The sequence below is a fragment of the Macrobrachium rosenbergii genome, chromosome 3 (genome assembly GCF_040412425.1).
Source record: "Macrobrachium rosenbergii isolate ZJJX-2024 chromosome 3, ASM4041242v1, whole genome shotgun sequence".
Classification (NCBI taxonomy): Eukaryota; Metazoa; Arthropoda; class Malacostraca; order Decapoda; family Palaemonidae; genus Macrobrachium; species Macrobrachium rosenbergii.
Window position 1 is genome coordinate 52,999,692 of NC_089743.1, and position 19,177 is coordinate 53,018,868.

At 34.9% G+C, this 19,177-nt stretch overlaps 1 long non-coding RNA gene and 1 pseudogene across 1 annotated transcript in view; one reads left to right on the plus strand and one right to left on the minus strand.

The window, feature by feature from the left end:
• Positions 1–19,177, plus strand: part of LOC136855676 (uncharacterized) — a 223,680-nt gene that overhangs the window by 170,903 nt on the left and 33,600 nt on the right. The gene's annotated exons all lie outside the window — the stretch shown is intronic.
• On the minus strand, positions 11,734–13,449 carry LOC136828592 (uncharacterized; annotated as a pseudogene).

The following is a 19,177-nucleotide window of genomic DNA, read 5'->3' on the forward strand; positions in this document are numbered from 1 at the left end:
AAATGCCAATTTATTTTCCATTTTCAAAAAATTTCTTGTGTTTAAGGGGCGCGCTGACCGCCGAATTTCGAGGAATTATCCATTTTTAGTTTTTTAGTTTTGGACTGGTGTATGTCTAAAAAACATGTCCTGAAATATTATTGCTAAAAAAATTTCTAGGTTTTTTTTTCTTTACATTTTCGTTCACCGCATTTACCAGCATTGAGGAAAAATTGTCGCAAAATTTCTATATGTCTTTATAAATTAAGTATACCTTAGTTTTACCAGACTACTGAGGTGGAAGTGAGAAATATACTTTACTTTCCTACTAAAATACACATTATCTAGGACAAAAACTGGCTCTCTCTCTCAAAAAATATAATATCAGAGTAAATATGTATCTGTGTACCTCGATATCGCCCTGCGATATCGTCCTGTGAGCGACATTGGACGACAAATTGTAGTACAATGTCTGTATGACTTGCCAATTCTGAACAGTAGAAAGTGAGAAATTTACTTCAATATCCTACTAATACTACCCATTTTCTACGATAGAGCTGGTTCGTTCTCTAAAAAAAATATAAAATCAAAGTAAATATACATCTATGTATCTCGATATTTTGAACTCGTCATAGTCGTATCATAGATGTACCATGCCAACTAGTATACATATAATATTTTATATTTCTTGGAATATTTTTACTGCGTATTTTCGGAATTGTGAAATTATGTAAGTATGTAACAGTTCCAAACAGAGCTTCGGGTATTACCAATACACCATCTCGATTTGTGTGTGGTTCTGGTAGAAGCGATGTCCTAGTGCTTTGTGACGCATTTCCTTTTCGGATTTTCTTACCGGGTAGTGCATTCACGCAATTCCATTACCATAAGCAAAAAAAGAGTACCACCCTTATGAGGGAGAAATTTGAACGATTGCGTCTCGTAAGTTTGTCACAAGTGAGGGACGAAGGCAAACGGAATTGTCTCGCCTGGGGTAGCAACAGCACCAGAACGTCCATATCTAGGTAAGGGATTTGTTTTCCTGCATTAGTGATATTCAGATTAGTGATTAGTGATATGCTAATTAGTGATTACTATTTTTCATAATATTATAATAATTATATAAGACCACAAAGCTTGATTTTACTGCAGTGAGTTGTCGTCTGACTCGTGGCTTGTGTAGGCTTGGTTGTTCTGTATTTGTTGACTTTATCCTCGCAGTTGTTTGTTTATTTGCCTCTCCAATATCTGAACGGAAAACATGTACAGTGGTAGTGTATATAGGTTATAAAAAAAATTGATATTAATAGCATATATTTTTATAGGTTATGAAGAAAATTTTAGGGCGAGTGTAAAACGATGGGAACAAGCATTTCCTAGAGCTCCATGTCCTGGCCTAACCTCATTCGGGCGTTAATTTTATTTGTATAAATTATGAAAAAAAATTCGCACTGATAGCATATAGCCTACTGTTTTTCATAGGATATGGAGAAAACATTATATTGATAGCATATACTAATGAATTTTGTTATGAAAAACCTTTGCATTGATAGCATATACTAATGAATTTTGTTATGAAAAACCTTTGCACTGATAATATATATATATATATATATATATATATATATATATATATATTTATATATATATATATATATATATATATATATATATATTATATATATATATGTATATATATATATTTATATGAAAAAAATTTGCACTGATAAATATACATATATATATGTATATATATATATATATATATATATATATATATATATATATATATATATATATATATATATATATATATATATATGAATATCTTTTACTGTAATACAGTAGTATAATATGAAGATAAAAAAGGCCCATAAAACACTATTTGAACGTTGCAACCATACATTTCGAGCACTTCCTTCTGGTAAAATATGGGGAGATGATGTGTTGCAAGAATATATATACTGCCACACCTATATATGCTTTGTATTATACTCTTGTAACACATCATATGTCCATATTTTGCCAGTGGACATGGGCACAGATGGAAGTACTCAAAATATATGGTTACAATATTCAAATAGTGTTATATGGGCCTTTTTATCTACACACACACACACATATATATATATATATATATATATATATATATATATATATATATATATATATATATATATATATATATATATATATATATATATATATATATATATATATATATATATATATATATATATATATATATATATAATATATATACACATATATATAAATGCAACTTTTAGGTAACATTTAAATCAAGAGAGAGCACATTTCAATTCATTTCATTACATTGTAAATTTCAGGGCATATTTCTTATATGACAAAATAGTTTTTACGCAAAAATCAGGCTTCTCTCATAGTTTCGTAGTTATTACAAAATAATCATAGTTTTTTTGCCGTTTCTCAAAACTTAGTTTTTTCAAAATAAATGCTTATAATTCCAAGAAGACTGAACCAAATTGGATGAAACTTTTACAGAGTGTAGTATAACTACATATCTTGATTTTGTACATGGGGAAATTAATTTTTGAGTGAAACTTTTTTTTTGCATATTTTTGAAAAGTTTTTAAATCTTTTTATCAAATGCAAAAAAAAAGCTAGAAGTCGAATTTCTAAATTTCCCATGTTGAAAATGTTCATTATTAGCTAAAGAATAAGTGGTAAAAATTTGAAGCAAATCCCTTCATTCATGAGGTAGTTATAAGCAGTTATTTTATAATGCGATCTTATGGAGTCAGCGCTCCCCTTCAGTGCCGTGCAACAACACCGGGTGACATTACTTTCAGTTTTATTTTTCTTATTTTTATATTTATCCAGCGGTTTAAAATGTATAAGATACGGACTGAAGAATGTTGATGTTTATATCTCTCTCTCTCTCTCTCTCTCTCTCTCTCTCTCTCTCTCTCTCTCTCTCTCTCTCTCTCTCCTCTCTCCTTCAGAAACAGGAGTGAATAGCGTGCATAGATATTCTTCCGGTTTTATTTATTAATATTGTTTGTTTTGTTTACAGGTTATGTAACAATTAGGAATTAATGTAATCCAATATTATTTTAAATCAAGTTAATAAAAACTATGTTCCCAGAATTAAATACGTTACAGTATTTGAGTACTTTTTAATATGGTATGAACGTTGTAAGTTTTAGGGTTTTCTCAAATTAAACCTGATCTCATAAAGTAGTGAAGCTTCCAATATCACTTAAAATACCATTTTATTTTTCATTTTCAAAACATTTCTTGTGTTTAGGTTGAAATTTTTTAGCATTTAAGTTTAATGTTATAACTGGTATATCATAAAGCTCATGACTTTATTTGTCTAGTGTTGACGACATTCATCTCATTAGCTAAAAGTCCTTGGTTCGATCCCCGGAAAACCGGAACGCCTTTTGCACGTTCCGGTGAATCTCAATCGCCCTTCCTTTGAACTAAGTATTGAATTATGTACTTGGAAGCTGGGTGACAGTGTTGAGTTGCAACCATGGTGGGAAGGGTATAGGGCTACTGGTTTCATCCCAGGAAATTAGCCAAGAATCAGGAAACCCCTCTCTCAGACGAGAGAGAGAGAGAGAGAGAGAGAGAGAGAGAGAGAGAGAGAGAGAGAGAGAGAGAGAGAGAGGCAAACAACGATAAACAGCATTAACAAAATAAAACACGTCAACGGATGCTGAGTGCTCTTGTATATTCGGATTTAATAAACGGAGTTTAATGAACCACTTGATAAACAAACCGAAATACAAACTGAAAAATGAAGGCGATTCAGAAAGGAAATTGAACTGGAAAATAATAAAGTAAAAAATGAGCCGAAGTTTCTTCGGCGCAATCGAGTTTTCTGTACATCATATCATCAACGCCACCGAAAATAGATCTAGCTTTCGGTGGTCTCGGTATAATGCTGTATGAGCCGCGGCCCATGAAACTTCAGCCACTGACCAGTGGTGGCCTATCCTATATTGTTGCTAGAAGCAAGATTATGGCTAACTTTAACCTTTAATCAAATAAAAACTACTGACGCTAGAGGGCTGCAATTTGGTATGTTTGATGATTGGAGGGCGGATGATCAACATACCAATTTGCAGCCCTGTAACCTCAGTAGTTTTTAAGACTGAGGGCGAACAGAAAAAGTGCGGACAGAATAAAGTGCCGACGGACAGACAAAGCTGGCACAATGGTTTTCTTTTACAGAAAACTAAAAATAAAAAAACTAACTAGTGGCTGAGTTAGTGGATAAAGTACCAACTACGTTCACCTTGTAATAAATACTGCCAGATCATTACCATAAATAAAAATGAATGAAATACTGGAGGAGGAATGAGGATATACGATGAGTTTATAATAACAGTAAGGGTCTGGTGACAGTCACTTGATCCTATATGTTTCCTACGCCATGTTAAGGGTATTGACCAATGAATGCTGTCTCAATACCAATTGCAGTATCGAAAAATTTGCCGTAAAAATAAAATTGTTTCAGTAACTAACTAACTTAATTTGTCGGGTTTTCCTTCACTTGACGTTTTAGGACTTAGTGTATGAAGGTCATAGAACTATGAGGGTCATAGGACTATGAAGGTTATAGAACTATGAAGGCCATAGAACTATAGAGGTCATAGGACTACGAAGGGCAAAGGACTATGAAGGTCATAGGACTATAAAGGTCGTAGGACTACTAAGTCAAAGGACTGTGAAGGTCTTAGAACTACGAAGGTCATAGGACTGCGAAGGTCATAGGATTGCGAAGGTCATAGGACTATGAAGGTCTTAGGACTACGAAGGTCATAGGTAGGTCACAGAACCCTTTATAGGAAAATGCAGTTGATAAAAAGGACTTTAATGAGGTCGTCTTCCTCAAGATTGCTGTTGTAGGACCAGAACTACAAAGAAAATGGGTCAAATGAGAGGCAATGCTTACTTTTCCAATCATATTCTATATCAAGATTCTAATTTCAGGTATCATTGCATTGAAGGCATCTTTATGAATCCCAAATGCAATGTTTTAAAAAATTCAGAATTTTATGAGAGCGAAGCACGTCATGAAGGTGGATGTTTTCGAGTTTCGCAATCAATAAGCAGTGCTCTACTCAGCTACAAAACTTGATATATTGCAAAATTAATGTTTGTTCAGTGAGCATAACTTTGATCAGTCTATGGTTGTCATAACAGATTGTTTGTAAAATTGACATAGAACTAAAAGAAATGAATACTTGCACCAACAAATCAAAGCCAACCCACCGATCTTGGCCAACCCAAGAGCGAAGAATGACTGACAGGCAGGCAGCTATGTAATCTTCCCAATGGGACATTTACGAGAAGCTTCTGAATGAGTTTTGGCCCTTGTTTGGCAATATTATCTTATGAACAAGGTATATTCTAACAAAACAAGCCACTCCCGTCCCCCTCCACACTACGAAGAAAGACAACTTAAGACATTCTTTGAAATATTGAGGTAAACTTTTGTTTTGCAGAACGGAATTAATTTTTCTAAGCTATGCAGTTTTGATATGCAAGAATAAACAGTTTGTGTATGATTAACATTGCTTCATAAGAATGGCAATTCTTTACCAAGATATAAGGAGCTATCGATGCAGTTTTACTGTGCAAGATAAAATATTTTTAGCAGGATAAAAAGTACCACATAAGAATGACAATTATTTTTCAGATAGAAGGGATTATCTTTGCAGTTTCAATATGCAAGAATAAATATTCTGAAAACGATTAAAAGTACTTCGTGAGTTTGACATTTTCTCTCCAGGATAGAAGGCATTATATGTGTAGCTTTAGTATGCAAGCATAAAAATTTTGAGTATGATTAAAAGTGCCTCATAAGACTGGAGATTATTTTTCAGAACAGAAGGAATAAACTACATAGTTTTAATATGCAAGAATAAACATTTTGAGTACGGATAATGGGACTTCAGGCGACTGACATTTTTTTTTCAGGAAAATCTTCCCCTAAGAAGGATAAATTCGTTAAATATTTTACAGATAAATAACCTATGAACACAATAGAAGAAAAAAATGGCAGAGAACACCATCGTAAGCATAACATCAACTTAGGTTACGATTCACTTAATGAATGAGGGCTGTTTTGTAAGCGCTCAAGCAGACAATAATTTGAAGCCAATTTTTTGTATTTGTATAGCTTCTTATTATTTTTCTTATGCTGGCAAATAATTGTTTTCCCTTTGATTCAAATGTTAGTTAGTGACGCAAAGTATCGCTTGATTTATTTTATCTTGAGCGTTCGCTGCCAGACTAAAATTACTTATTCATTTATGCTGTGAATGTTAGTTATTGAAGTAAAGGAAATATGTAGAAAAATATTAAGTTATTAGTTTAAAGTTACTTCTTTTCGACACTATTTTTATCAAATCCTCTCAAAATGTCCTAACTAACGAATTGACACTTTTGTAAGACCGGGGGATTCTCAAAGTTATCAAAATGACGAACAAATAAAAGCGATACTTGTAAATTGTTTGTGGAGATAATTAAACACTGTTTCATCCTCTAATTTGCTGTTCAGTGATTACGTTAATAATTCTTTTGTTTTAACTGATCATTACTCTAATATATTTGTACAAGAATAAACTGCCTCGAATATATATGTAGATCTCTCTCTCTCTCTCTCTCTCTCTCTCTCTCTCTCTCTCTCTCTCTCTCTCTCTCTCTCTCTCTCTCTCAGAGAAATTTCTCGAATGTGGTCTCATGAATGTAAAAGTATCTTATGAAGAACCTGAACCATTTTCCACGAGATTATTTTTTTCGTCCTTAAATTCTCCTAGAATACGAAATATAAGAAGGATACGTTTTGTACAAAAATATTCCGTCAACTCTTAACTATTCATTCGGCCCCCAAAAAGATTTCGTCAGAGAAATACGTTTCCAGTTCACCCAGACAATAACAGTAAAAATAACAGCAGTAAAAACGAACTGAAAAGAGAAGAGTTTCGTAATACGAAAAGGAAATATTTTTATTTGTGTCAGAGAAATCGTATAGCATTTTATTGTCTTCTGTTTAAAGATTTAATTTAATTGAGGAGCATTTCATGGTTTTAGAATAACACTAGAGAGAGATCAGAATAAAATGATTTTATAGAGAGGTTTTCCTCGCTGTATCTAATTCACCATTCAGATTTGTCAAAGACTTAGTCAGTACATTCTAGCGGAATTTTTGATGCAACGAATCACGTTATTTCTGGAAAGCGATTGCCCTTTGTTCCTGTCTCCGTAAAGATCTATAGAGTCACCAGAAATGAAATAATACAAAGTCATAAAATAATCTCCTGCTCTGTTAACTTTTTTCATACTTTTGCAGAACGACCAGAGAATGATTTCCAATTTATAAACGCAAAATAAAAGAAGATAAGTAATTTTTGAAATATGACTCCTCATCTCTTCCACTTCGTTGCCAGGAACACAGCCAAAGAAAATAATTTTTGTCTTGCCTTTTCTCCTCTTTCCATTTTTTCAGGACATATTAATCAAAAGCTTTCGTTCGCGTACCTCAAACCAATCAGCTGTTCGGTTTTTCTTTATTCAGCTGGAGTTAAAGGCAAAATTTTAATACCTTTACCTTGATACTTCAAAGTTCGCAGGTCGTTTGAGAAGATGAAATCGAGTTCAAAAATGCTTTGGTCCTGATGCTTGACTTGAATGTTTTATTAACTTTTGAATTCTAGAAGTCAGAAAAAATTTCTAACCATGTTTAGGCATTGCATTGGCTCTCTCTCTCTCTCTCTCTCTCTCTCTCTCTCTCTCTCTCTCTCTCTCTCTCTCTCTCTCTCTCTCTCTCTCTAAGAAGACTCAATCAACTTCAAAACTGCTTGGCTTGAATATTTTATCAATTCGTGAAACCTAGAAGTCAGAAACTTTTTCCATCAATATTTGGCTATTGCAATGGTTCTTCTCCTCTCTCTCTCTCTCTCTCTCTCTCTCTCTCTCTCTCTCTCTCTCTCTCTCTCTCTCTCTCTCTCTCTGCCTGCCTGCCTGTCTGTCTCTCTGTCTGTCTAAGTCTCTCTCATTCAGTTTGGGATGCATAAAAAAACTGTAGATTGTTGCTCTCGTATAACTATATTTGTTATCGATTTAGAAATCAGAAACGTTTTCAACATCACTTAGCTATTGTATTAGCTATTTTATCTCTCTCTCTCTCTCTCTCTCTCTCTCTCTCTCTCTCTCTCTCTCTCTCTCTCTCTCTCTCTCTCTCTCTCTGAGAAGACTGCTACTGTCCTGATGCTTGACTCTGGAATCTAGAAGTTAGATGCGTTTTCCAGCTTTATTTGGTTATTAAATTGGCTCTTTTCTCTCTCTCTCTCTCTCTCTCTCTCTCTCTCTTCCTTTTTATTTGGTTCAGGATATCTAAGAAATTATAAAGGTTTTGCTCTCGTAAACCTATATTACTTGTGATCGATTTGAATTTAGAAATATTTTCTAACTATATATAGCTATTGTATTAACTCTCCCACCACCTCTCTCTCTCTCTCTCTCTCTCTCTCTCTCTCTCTCTCTCTCTCTCTCTCTCTCTCTCTCTCTCTCTCTCTCAGAGAAATTTCTTGAATGTGATCTCATGAATCTAAAAGTATCATATGAAGAACGAAATTCAATTACCACTGGGCTTTTTTACGTCTTCATTAAATCATCCTGGAATACAGAATACCAGAATGATAACTTTTAACAAAAATGTTCCGTCTATTCTTAACTATTCATTCGGCCCCCAAAAAGATTTCGCTAGGGAAATACGTTTCCAGTTCACCCAGACAACAGCAGTAAAAATAGCGGTAGTAGAGACTGAAACTTAAAAGAGAAGAGTTTCGTGATATGAAAAGGAAATATTGGTATTTGTGTCGAAGAAATCAAATAGCATTTTACTGCCTTCTCTTTAAACTTTTAATTTCTCTGAGTAGTCTTTCGGGGGTTTAGACTAAAATCAAAGTGAGATCAGATTCAGATTATATTATAGTGAGATTGCCCTCGCTGTATCTCATTCACCACTCAAATTAGTTCAGATTTAGTCAGCACTTCTTGCTGAATTTCTGCTGTAACTCGTCAAATTATTTCTGGATAAGCGATTGCTTTCTGTTCTTGTCTTTGAAGTAATTTATAGGCCTCGAGTCGCCGGAAACAAAATAATAAAATTTTTAAAGTAGTCTTTGATCTATTGAATTTTTTTTCCTGCTTTTATAGAACAACCAATGACTGACTTTTCCCTTCATAAAAGTAAAATAAAAGAAGGAAAGCAATTTGTAAAATACATCTCCTCATCTCTTCCACTTCGTTGCCAGGAACACAGCCAAAGAAAATAGATTTTTGTCTTGCCTTTTCTCCTCTTTCCATTTTTTCAGGACATATTAATCAAAAACTTTCGTTCGCTTACCTCAAACCAATCAGCTGTCTGGTTTTTCTTTTTATCCAGCTGGAGTTAAAGGCAAAGTTTTAATAGCTTTACCTTGATACCTCAAAGTTCGCAGGTCGTTTGAGAAGGCGAGGTCGACTTCAGATATGCTTTGGTCCTGGTGCTTACTTGAATGTTTATTAACTTTTGAATTCTGGAAGTCAGAAAAAATTTCCACCCACGTTTAAGCATTGTATTGACTCTCTCTCTCTCTCTCTCTCTCTCTCTCTCTCTCTCTCTCTCTCTCTCTCTCTCTCTTTTAGATTTCCGAAAATTTTTCTAACTAAACTTAACTATCGTATCAGCTCTTGTCTGCCTGTCTGCCTATCTGTTTGTCTGTCTGACTGTGAGAAGACGAGATCGACTTCACAACTGCTTGGGTACGATGCTTGACTTGAATATTTCATCAACTCCTAAAAAATAGAAGTCAGAAACGTTTACCAGTTACTTTATAGCTATGGTATTGGCTCTTCTCTCTCTCTCTCTCTCTCTCTCTCTCTCTCTCTCTCTCTCTCTCTCTCTCTCTCTCTCTCTCTCTCACACACACACACACACACACACACACACACACACACACATTCAGTTCAGGATGTATAAGAAATTATAGAGTCCCAAGAAGGTCAAGTATGAACGATTCTTTAGGCTCAAAGTGAAAGCAAGAATCTAAAATGGTAAATCTGTGATGTGTATAGTTGGCCACTGGACCAAGTGTACACAAAGGCTGCTAATATACTTTTCATAGAGTGTAACTCTGCAAAAGAATGTTACAATGAAACCGAAATGGCATCGTGAGTATTTTATTCTTGCACTTCACCAAGGGCATTCTCGACATTTTGATAACATTTAATAATCCTACGAAAAATCATGTCTACTGGAACTAAGCTGGCATGTCAAATATTTATAATGATTCCTAATGTCAGTTTAGAAAGTAGATTGGTATTTGCATTTTTTCGTGTTGGATGTTAAGATCAACGCTATGAATGTATGTTTCTACAGAAAATAAAAAGATTTATATTGATTAGAGTCCTTTACAGAAGTTACCTAAACTTTAATCAAAGAATAGGTTAGTCAAATTGAGGCTTCAAGTTCCATTTTTCACCTTTATTTATTTATTTATATTTTTTTAACTGACTCGCACTTGTAAATGAAAGGACAAGGTTTAAGCTACAATTAAACCAACTTCGTTGCTTCCGCAATGTACCTAAACTTTGGAGGGTTTCAGCTAAACTTTGCGTACATCATTATAATTCCTAATACAGTGTTTTCGACATACAAGCTTGAATTACTGGTACATATGACTCAAAACGGGTTGCTCTCTAGTTTCACTATTAGAAGGAAGTACTAATTGTTATTTGTTAGGAAACTTGGTGCATACCTATGGGTTTCACAGACAGTGCAAGTGCGATTTTTTGCAATTATTCTGTAACGAACACTCGTATTAGTACGAGATTTTGCTATGGTGTATTACACCCAGTGAGAAAATTTATAGGAGTATTATGAATCATTTATTGTAAATAATAGAGACTTTTGTACCTATACCAAGAGGCAAAACTCATTAGCCAAGCAAGAAAACGAACACCAGCTTAGAAAAGCTGCGCCTACCTACCATCCCCTTCACCTCCAACCCCTTCTTCTTCCTGCCCTCTCCTTTCTTCCCTCACCTGCCCTACGTCCTTCCTTCTCTCTCTCTCTCTCTCTCTCTCTCTCTCTCTCTCTCTGAAAGTTGCTTTGATTTAAACATAATTTTTACGAATTTTATATATCTATCTAATAATAATTGACATTGTTGCATAAATATAACGATTCACTGGTTGTTACCCTCCAGTTAACTGATCTATTTATACACTGATTTGCTCTCTCTCTCTCTCTCTCTCTCTCTCTCTCTCTCTCTCTCTCTCTCTGCCTTTCTGTCAGTTTCTACAAATGTGGGGAGTGGTACAGAGGCTTAACCATTTTTTCCTTTTGCCCTCATGCTTCTTAAATTTAAAGTGTTTGCTAAATAGCAATATATATATATATATATATATATATATATATATATATATATATAATATATAATATATATATATATAAATCATAATATAATGTCTTTGAACAATATGCAATTGTACACCATTATATCATTGCTTATTTCGCTATTGGGTATGAGCGTAGATGATAGGTATTCATAGGAAATGAGAAACAAAATTTTTATTTCACCAAATATCACATATATTCGCCCCCAACCCTACCCTTTCCCCCCCATGAAAACTTATAACGCTCTGTAAGGACTGTATTGAATTTGACTGAATATTTGTATCAATCGATAACGGGACTCGAATGTGGGTAGGAAATAATCCTTCATATTTAATTTTCTTTGAAGCTTTTATTTTTATTTTTACTTTTTTTTATTTTTTTTTTTAGTCTTCATCGCTTTCTAAGAGCAAGTCAACTTCATCGTCAGTGTCACTGTCAAGACTAATAATGACAGGATCAATACTGTCATGCATGTTATCTGTTGAACGATAACTGTCCTCAAAAGCTCGTGATCGACGAACTGCCCCTGCTCATACATAGCCAGTGACAGAGAGCCTTGCTTCCTCTAATCTGACCTGCAGGTCTGCTCGGGTGAAACGTTGGAGTGAGGAGCGCACGTATCGTTTCATGTGTCCCCACACCTGTTCGATTGCATTGAGCTCGGGATGTGCGGGCGGCAGGCGGACGATTTCGTGACCCCATTCCCGAATGGTGTTATCTACCTTGTATTCAGGCTCTGGCCTATTTTGACGGCATATGTAGAGGAGTTCAGGCCTTGTAGCATGCTGCGGGAAGGATATTTTTCTGCGCTGTAATCATTCAATGAGGTCAGATTTCCTGGTAGCAGTGGTGGGACAATGACTCTCTTCAGTCATTATACTATGGTATGGAGCATTGTCCATCACTAATACCGAAGGCTCCTCTAGGAGTGGCAGGAGCTGAGTTGTTAGCCACCGTAGGAACATTTCGCCATTCATTTCCCCGTGGTAGTCGCCGCTGGTATTTTTAGCAGGGAAGCAGAGGAAGGAGCCCTCAATGAAGCCATCGGCTGTACCACCTGCGACTACCACGAAACGTTCCCCCACTCCTGGTGGCACCTGACGGCTGTAATTGGCACTGGTATTTGGCTGTGTGGTATCCACCCATTCTATGTTATGACTCATTCTAGTTGTGAACCACGTTTCATCCAGGTACACTACCTCCCTGCCGTCTTCCCTGTGTCAATCGACTCCTTCCTGACATACATCTTGCGCTGAGTGGTCTTATACTCGATTCCCATTTTGTGGAGTAACCGCCATAGCGAAATCTTTGACTTACTTCCGGGGATGATACTTTCTTCCTTCAGGTTCTGTGCCAGGGATGCGAGAGTAAAAGCCTGCTTGGCAACAAACTTTGTATGGATGTGCCGACGTATGGCTCCTACAGAGAAACTGTCAAAGATAGGCTGTGCTGGAAGCGTTGGTGGTGTGACGGGCCGTGGCCTAGTCCTGCGATGCACAGTCGAATGCACCGTCCCCACTTTCATCCTCAGGGCTGCTGCAACACGGTGGTAAGGCCTATATGAAGGAAAGGATTTATATAGATATGTATCGTATAAAATAAAATTTGAACATCCATGACTTGAAAATACGTGCGTCAGTATAATCAAGGCTTTAACTCTGATGAATGTCCTGTGGAAAGGGTCAATATTTATTCGTAATTCATAGAGTAACTGTAACAAGTTACCTATTCAAACGAATCTGAAGGCAATTGTCAGCTTTCTCTTTATTAAAACAGTTGAAGAGTTGGGTGACAAAATCATTTCTGCAACCATACGGACAGTTATGTTCTGAGGTGGCCATCACTTCTTCAAGCTCACCCTCGTAATACCAGTAGATGGCTAATGCCCTGAGTAGAAATGAGGTTTGCGAAGAAGGTAAGCAAACGCAGGTACAACAGTCATTTTCCTATCAGTCATAGTGTCTATCACTCAACTACTCCAAAACCCTTCAGACAGATATCAATCTAATAATTATTTACATAACCACTATCATAGAGAGAGAGAGAGAGAGAGAGAGAGAGAGAGAGAGAGAGAGAGAGAGAGAGAGAGAGAGAGAGAGAGAAAGAAATGAGCAAATCAATGCATAAAGAAATCAGTCATCTGATAGGTAACAACCGATTGAATCGTTACATAGCTACAACAATATAAATTATAATTAGATAGATAGATAGATAGATAGCTTGCTTGATATTAAAAAAATCATACAAAATAAGTTGAAACTTAAGCTACCTTCCGAGAGAGAAAATGAGAGAGAGAAAGAAAGAGCTTGAAGGGAGGGGGAGGGCAGGTGAGGGAAGAAAGGAGAGGGAAGGAGGGGGTGGAGGCGGAGCTTTTGTATATGGTTGTTCGTTTTTGTGACTGGCTGATTGAGACTTTGCCCTTTGGCAAGTGTCTTTATAATTAACAATTAATGATTCATGATACTCCTATAAATTTCCTCATTGGGTGTAATACACTATAGCAAAATCTCGTACTGATACGAGTGTTGGTTACAGAATAATTGCAAAAAATCGCACTTGCACTGTCTGTGAAACCCATGGTAGTAGGCTTAATTATTACTCCACACTCAGAGTGAATCTATATAGTTACAGCCAACATTATCATTATAGCTTTACACTAATGAAGTTAATTTGTTATTATTCATATGACCACTCCACGGCATGTGGTTATGATACTGTAATTCATATTTACTAACTCATATTGTTATTCCTCCTAATCTTGATAACTATGAAGTCAGCTTCGCAATCCAGAGTATGATATGACCATAAGGCGAGAAGGAATGCTCAGAAGTGTCAACGACGTCGTTGCAAAGGCCAAAAATATTTGCGCTCTGGACCTCCCAAAATCCACGGGATAGATTGCTTCTATTTTTTTTTTTACTGTGGTTTGAATATAGCTCTTTTACATCTGTGTCAGGAGACTTCCAAATGCTTTGATGGTTAGAAATAGCAATTACATTTTCTTCTCATGACTTTTTCTTTGAAAAATATTGGAGATTTCTTGGTAACTTAGTGACAAAAATTCACAACACCAAAGGTCCTTAATAAGATGATTCCCTCACAAAGGTCACAAATTCAAAACAAAACCACAAAAAGGATTGCTGCTATTTTTGCCAGTACCTTGATTGAAATTCCAGGAAGTATTTTTTTTTCCTTTAGAATACTTTGAGTCCAGTTCTAAAGCACCTGATACAGAAAATGTTAATAGGCCCAACAGGTTCATTGACCATGAATACTGAAACCCTAGTATTCCATGAACTGTGACCTTTAGTAACATTGACAATTCCAAAGACAAAATTCACTCATGTCGACAGTTTCGTGGATGTAGTTTCGAATTTGGCAACACGAAGGGATCATAGTAAGGACACAAAAACCACGAAGTACCATCTGTGTCTCTGGGGCACGTTGCTAGGTGCAGCCATCACCGTGAACAAAATAAAAAAAAAAAAAATTGAAAACCCTTTTGTTCTCTGGTCCAGCAAAAATATCTGAATATATTGGGTCCTTGTGAGCCTGAGACGTGAAATTTCCAGATCAGTGGGAATGGAGACTGCTAACTGTAAAATGAGGAATTCTGTCAACGACGGAAATTTACTTATACTCAATATCCGTAAAAAAATAAAAAAAACGGGTGTGAAATTATCAGAATTCTGCAGCAATGCTAAAGTGCTCTTTATTAAGAAAAAGTGAACCAGTTCTCATTTTTTAAAGTATAATTTATCTGTTGATAAAGGGTACGGTTTCACTTCTATAAGCATGCAGTGTTATACTGGATGCTTAGCATTCCATATTTCTTGTTTCAAGTTCATAATTTCCTCTTATAAAACAAGTAAAAAATGCGCAGAAGTTTCTTCGGCGCAGTCGAGTTTTCGGTACAGCGTATAATCAAGGCCACCGAAAAAATATATATCTTTCGGTGGTCTCGGTATAATGCTATATGAGCCGCGGCCCATGAAACTTTAACCACGGCTTGGTGATGATCTGTCCTATATCGTTGCCAGACGCACGATTATGGCTAACTTTAACCTTAAATAAAATAAAAGCTACTGAAGTTAGAGGGCGGTAATTTAGTGTGTTTGATAATTGGAAGGTGGATGATCAACATACCAGTTTGCAGCCCTCTAGCCTCAGTAGTTTTTAAGATCTGAGGGCGGACAGAAAAAGTGCGGACGGACAGACAAAACCGGCACAATAGTTTTCTTTTACAGGAAACTAAAATGGGTAAAATACCTTTACTTATAAATAAATTTTATCTTTTTAATTTCCAATACTTCATGTCCATTTATAACGTTCCAATCTTACTTTTTCAAAGAATTTTTTAACCTATACAATGAAATAACATTCACTTTACCTAAAATGCGTTCGGAACACCGATAATCCCTATGTAACACCTCACAAAGACAATAAATATATAAAAATTTTCTTTCATAGGTTTGTATTTCAGGAATTTTCATTTGATTAATAAACTAAGCACAGCAATTATATAGAGGACACCACTCCACGCAATTTTCTTTGATGTTTGTTGAAATAGTTACTGGAAGAGAGTAATCAATTATCGCGTTGTACTGGATAAAAATAAACTTTGGATATTTCTGGATCCCCTGTATTAATCAGAAAATCTCTCTCTCTCTCTCTCTCTCTCTCTCTCTCTCTCTCTCTCTCTCTCAAACTTTAATCGAATTACACAAGAAAATAATGACTAAAAATCAAAATGTATGCTTTTTTTTTTTTTTACTTTCTTCACTGCCATAGATCTGGGTGCTTGAACCTATTAAAGGTTTTGGCACTGAAAGTTGAAGTAATATCACTGCGCCGATATCAGTCATCAGTCATCATCAGTCATGAATCACCATCAGCCATGAACCATCATCAGTCATCATCAGTCATCGTCATCATCAGTCATGAATCAGCATCAGTCATGAACCATTATCAGTCATCAGTCATCATCAGTTATGAATCCACATCAGCCATGAACCATCATCAGTCATCATCAGCCATGAATCATCATCAAACATGAACCATCATCAGTCATCATTAGTCATGAGTCACCATCAGCCAAGAACCATCATTAGACATCAGTCATCATCAGTCATGAATCATCATCAGCCAAGAACCATCATCAGTCATCATCAGTCATCGTCATCATCAGTCATGAATCAGCATCAGCCATGAACCATTATCAGTCATCAGTCATCATCAGTTATGAATCAGCATCAGCCATGAACCATCATCAGTCATCATCAGCCATGAACCATCATCAGTCATCATCAGTCATGAATCACCATCAGCCAAGAACCATCATCAGTCATCAGTCATCATCAGTCATGAATCATCATTAGCCATGAACCAACATCAGTCATCATCAGTCATCAGTCACCATCAGCCATGAACCATCATCAGACATCAGTCACCATCATTCGTGAATCACCATCGGCCATGGACCATCATCAGTCATCCTAAAGTGAAATATACATAAGTTCACATTTAAAAAGCGTGTATAGGCCGAAGATGATATTATAATTGCCGTGAAACTTAAAGCTTCAAGATAAGTGATACCGATAAATGAATAGACAAGAAACAGTTTAGAGTCCGTTTCGGCTAACTAGCTTTTCGAGTTATGGAAGATTTAGAAAAAAAATGGCCTCATTGAAAAGCTTCTTATGATTTTGGAAAGCATAATTATTTTTAGTATGCTGAAATAAAACAGCAATGAAAAAGATAAGCTGTTTTAGTAAAGCATGTAGTAAAAGAATTTTACTTGTTCTTAGCCAGTCATTTCTTTACAGAAGTTGATATTATTGCCATTGTAAAAAAACATCAAGACGAACAGCGATAATAATAATAATAATAATAATAATAATAATAATAATAATAATAATAATAATAATAATAATAATAAAATGTCCTGTTTAACAGGATGGTTGCATCATTCAAATTAATCTCTTCTGAATCTTCACAGTTTTTGTATAATTTTCTTCTACGTAATTATTGGACAATAACTGGCCAACGTTCATTCTTTGGTCGAAAGGAATACATTAGCAGCTTGTGTGCAGCGGTGTTAATTAATTACGCAACACAGAATATAGTGAAATACAATGGGGGTGGGGGACGGGGAAGGGGAGAAACACCGAAAGGAATGAATACCTGAGCTACCCATGAATCCTTCTGCCAGAAACCTGCTCTTAAACTCTACGGGATGGTCACTCCGTATTTCACCACCCTCTCTGTTGTATAGACAAAAAACCCATGTACAGTACACAAGCTGCTGATATATTTCTCTCTACCAAAGAATGAACATTGGCCAATTTTTGTCCAACATTAACGTAGAATTTAAAAGAATTATACGAAAAATTTAGAAGATGCAGTCAGTATTTATCAGAGCATCCTCAAGAGGGCGTCTACTGGCTAATAATAATAATAATAATAATAATAATAATAATAATAATAATAATAATAATAATAATAATATGGGAGCAGGACAAGCTCTCGACAGTTCACCAGTTATACAAACACATATACACACACACTTATATGCTATATATATATATATATATATATATATATATATATATATATATATATATATATATATATATATATATATATATATATATATATATATATATATATATATTAATACTGTATATATATACAGCCACAGGTTAATGTGAATGATTATATGAAATCCTTTACTCTGGAGTACTAGTGTACTATTTCATATTTATAGCTCTTCGTTGGGAGTGTCGGTAGAGCTGTGGACTAGCGCTCGCTAGGCCCGAGTTCGAGTCTCTGGCCGGCTGATGAAGAGTTAGAGGAATTTATTTCTGGTGATAGAAATTCATTTCTCGCTATAATGTGGTTCGGATTCCACAATAAGCTGTAGGTCCCGTTGCTAAGTAACCAATTGGTTCTTAGCCATGTAAAATAAGTCTAATCCTTCGGGCCAGCCCTAGGAGAGCTGTTAATCAGCTCAGCGGTCTGGTAAAACTAAGGTATACTTAATTTCATATTCATTTCACCAAATTATCATCAGTGATACAAAATTTTATTTGATAAACAAGAAAAAGTTACCAAATATTTTATTCTTTATTATAAAACAAAAACTCTGCCCTTATTTCTTTTCATCAGGTTTCATTGCATATTAACCCAATCCATGATAAAGACCGAAGTGAGAACCATTTTATATATCAGAAAAAGTTATATAGACTCAAAAACTTCTCATGTATATTTTTTGCAGATGTTGAGTTATTACTATTATTAATACTGCTATCGATAAAAAAAATACATCATAACAACGAAGTGCTCAGTGATGAAAACATTCCGCAATTGTGTACTCATTGTGAAAAGAGTATACGTTTTTATAAATACATGTATAGATTCATTATATATATATATATATATATATATATATATATATATATATATATATATATATATATATATATATATATATATATATATATATATATATATATATATATATATAATACACATAAATAAATGCATATAGTCACGTGAATCCTGCGACTTTATACATAAATAAATAAATATATATATATATATATATATATATATATATATATATATATATATATATATATATATATATATATATATATATATATATATATATATATATGAATCTATACATGTATTTATAAAAACGTATACTCTTTCACAATGAGTACACAATTGCGGAATGTTTTCATCACTCAG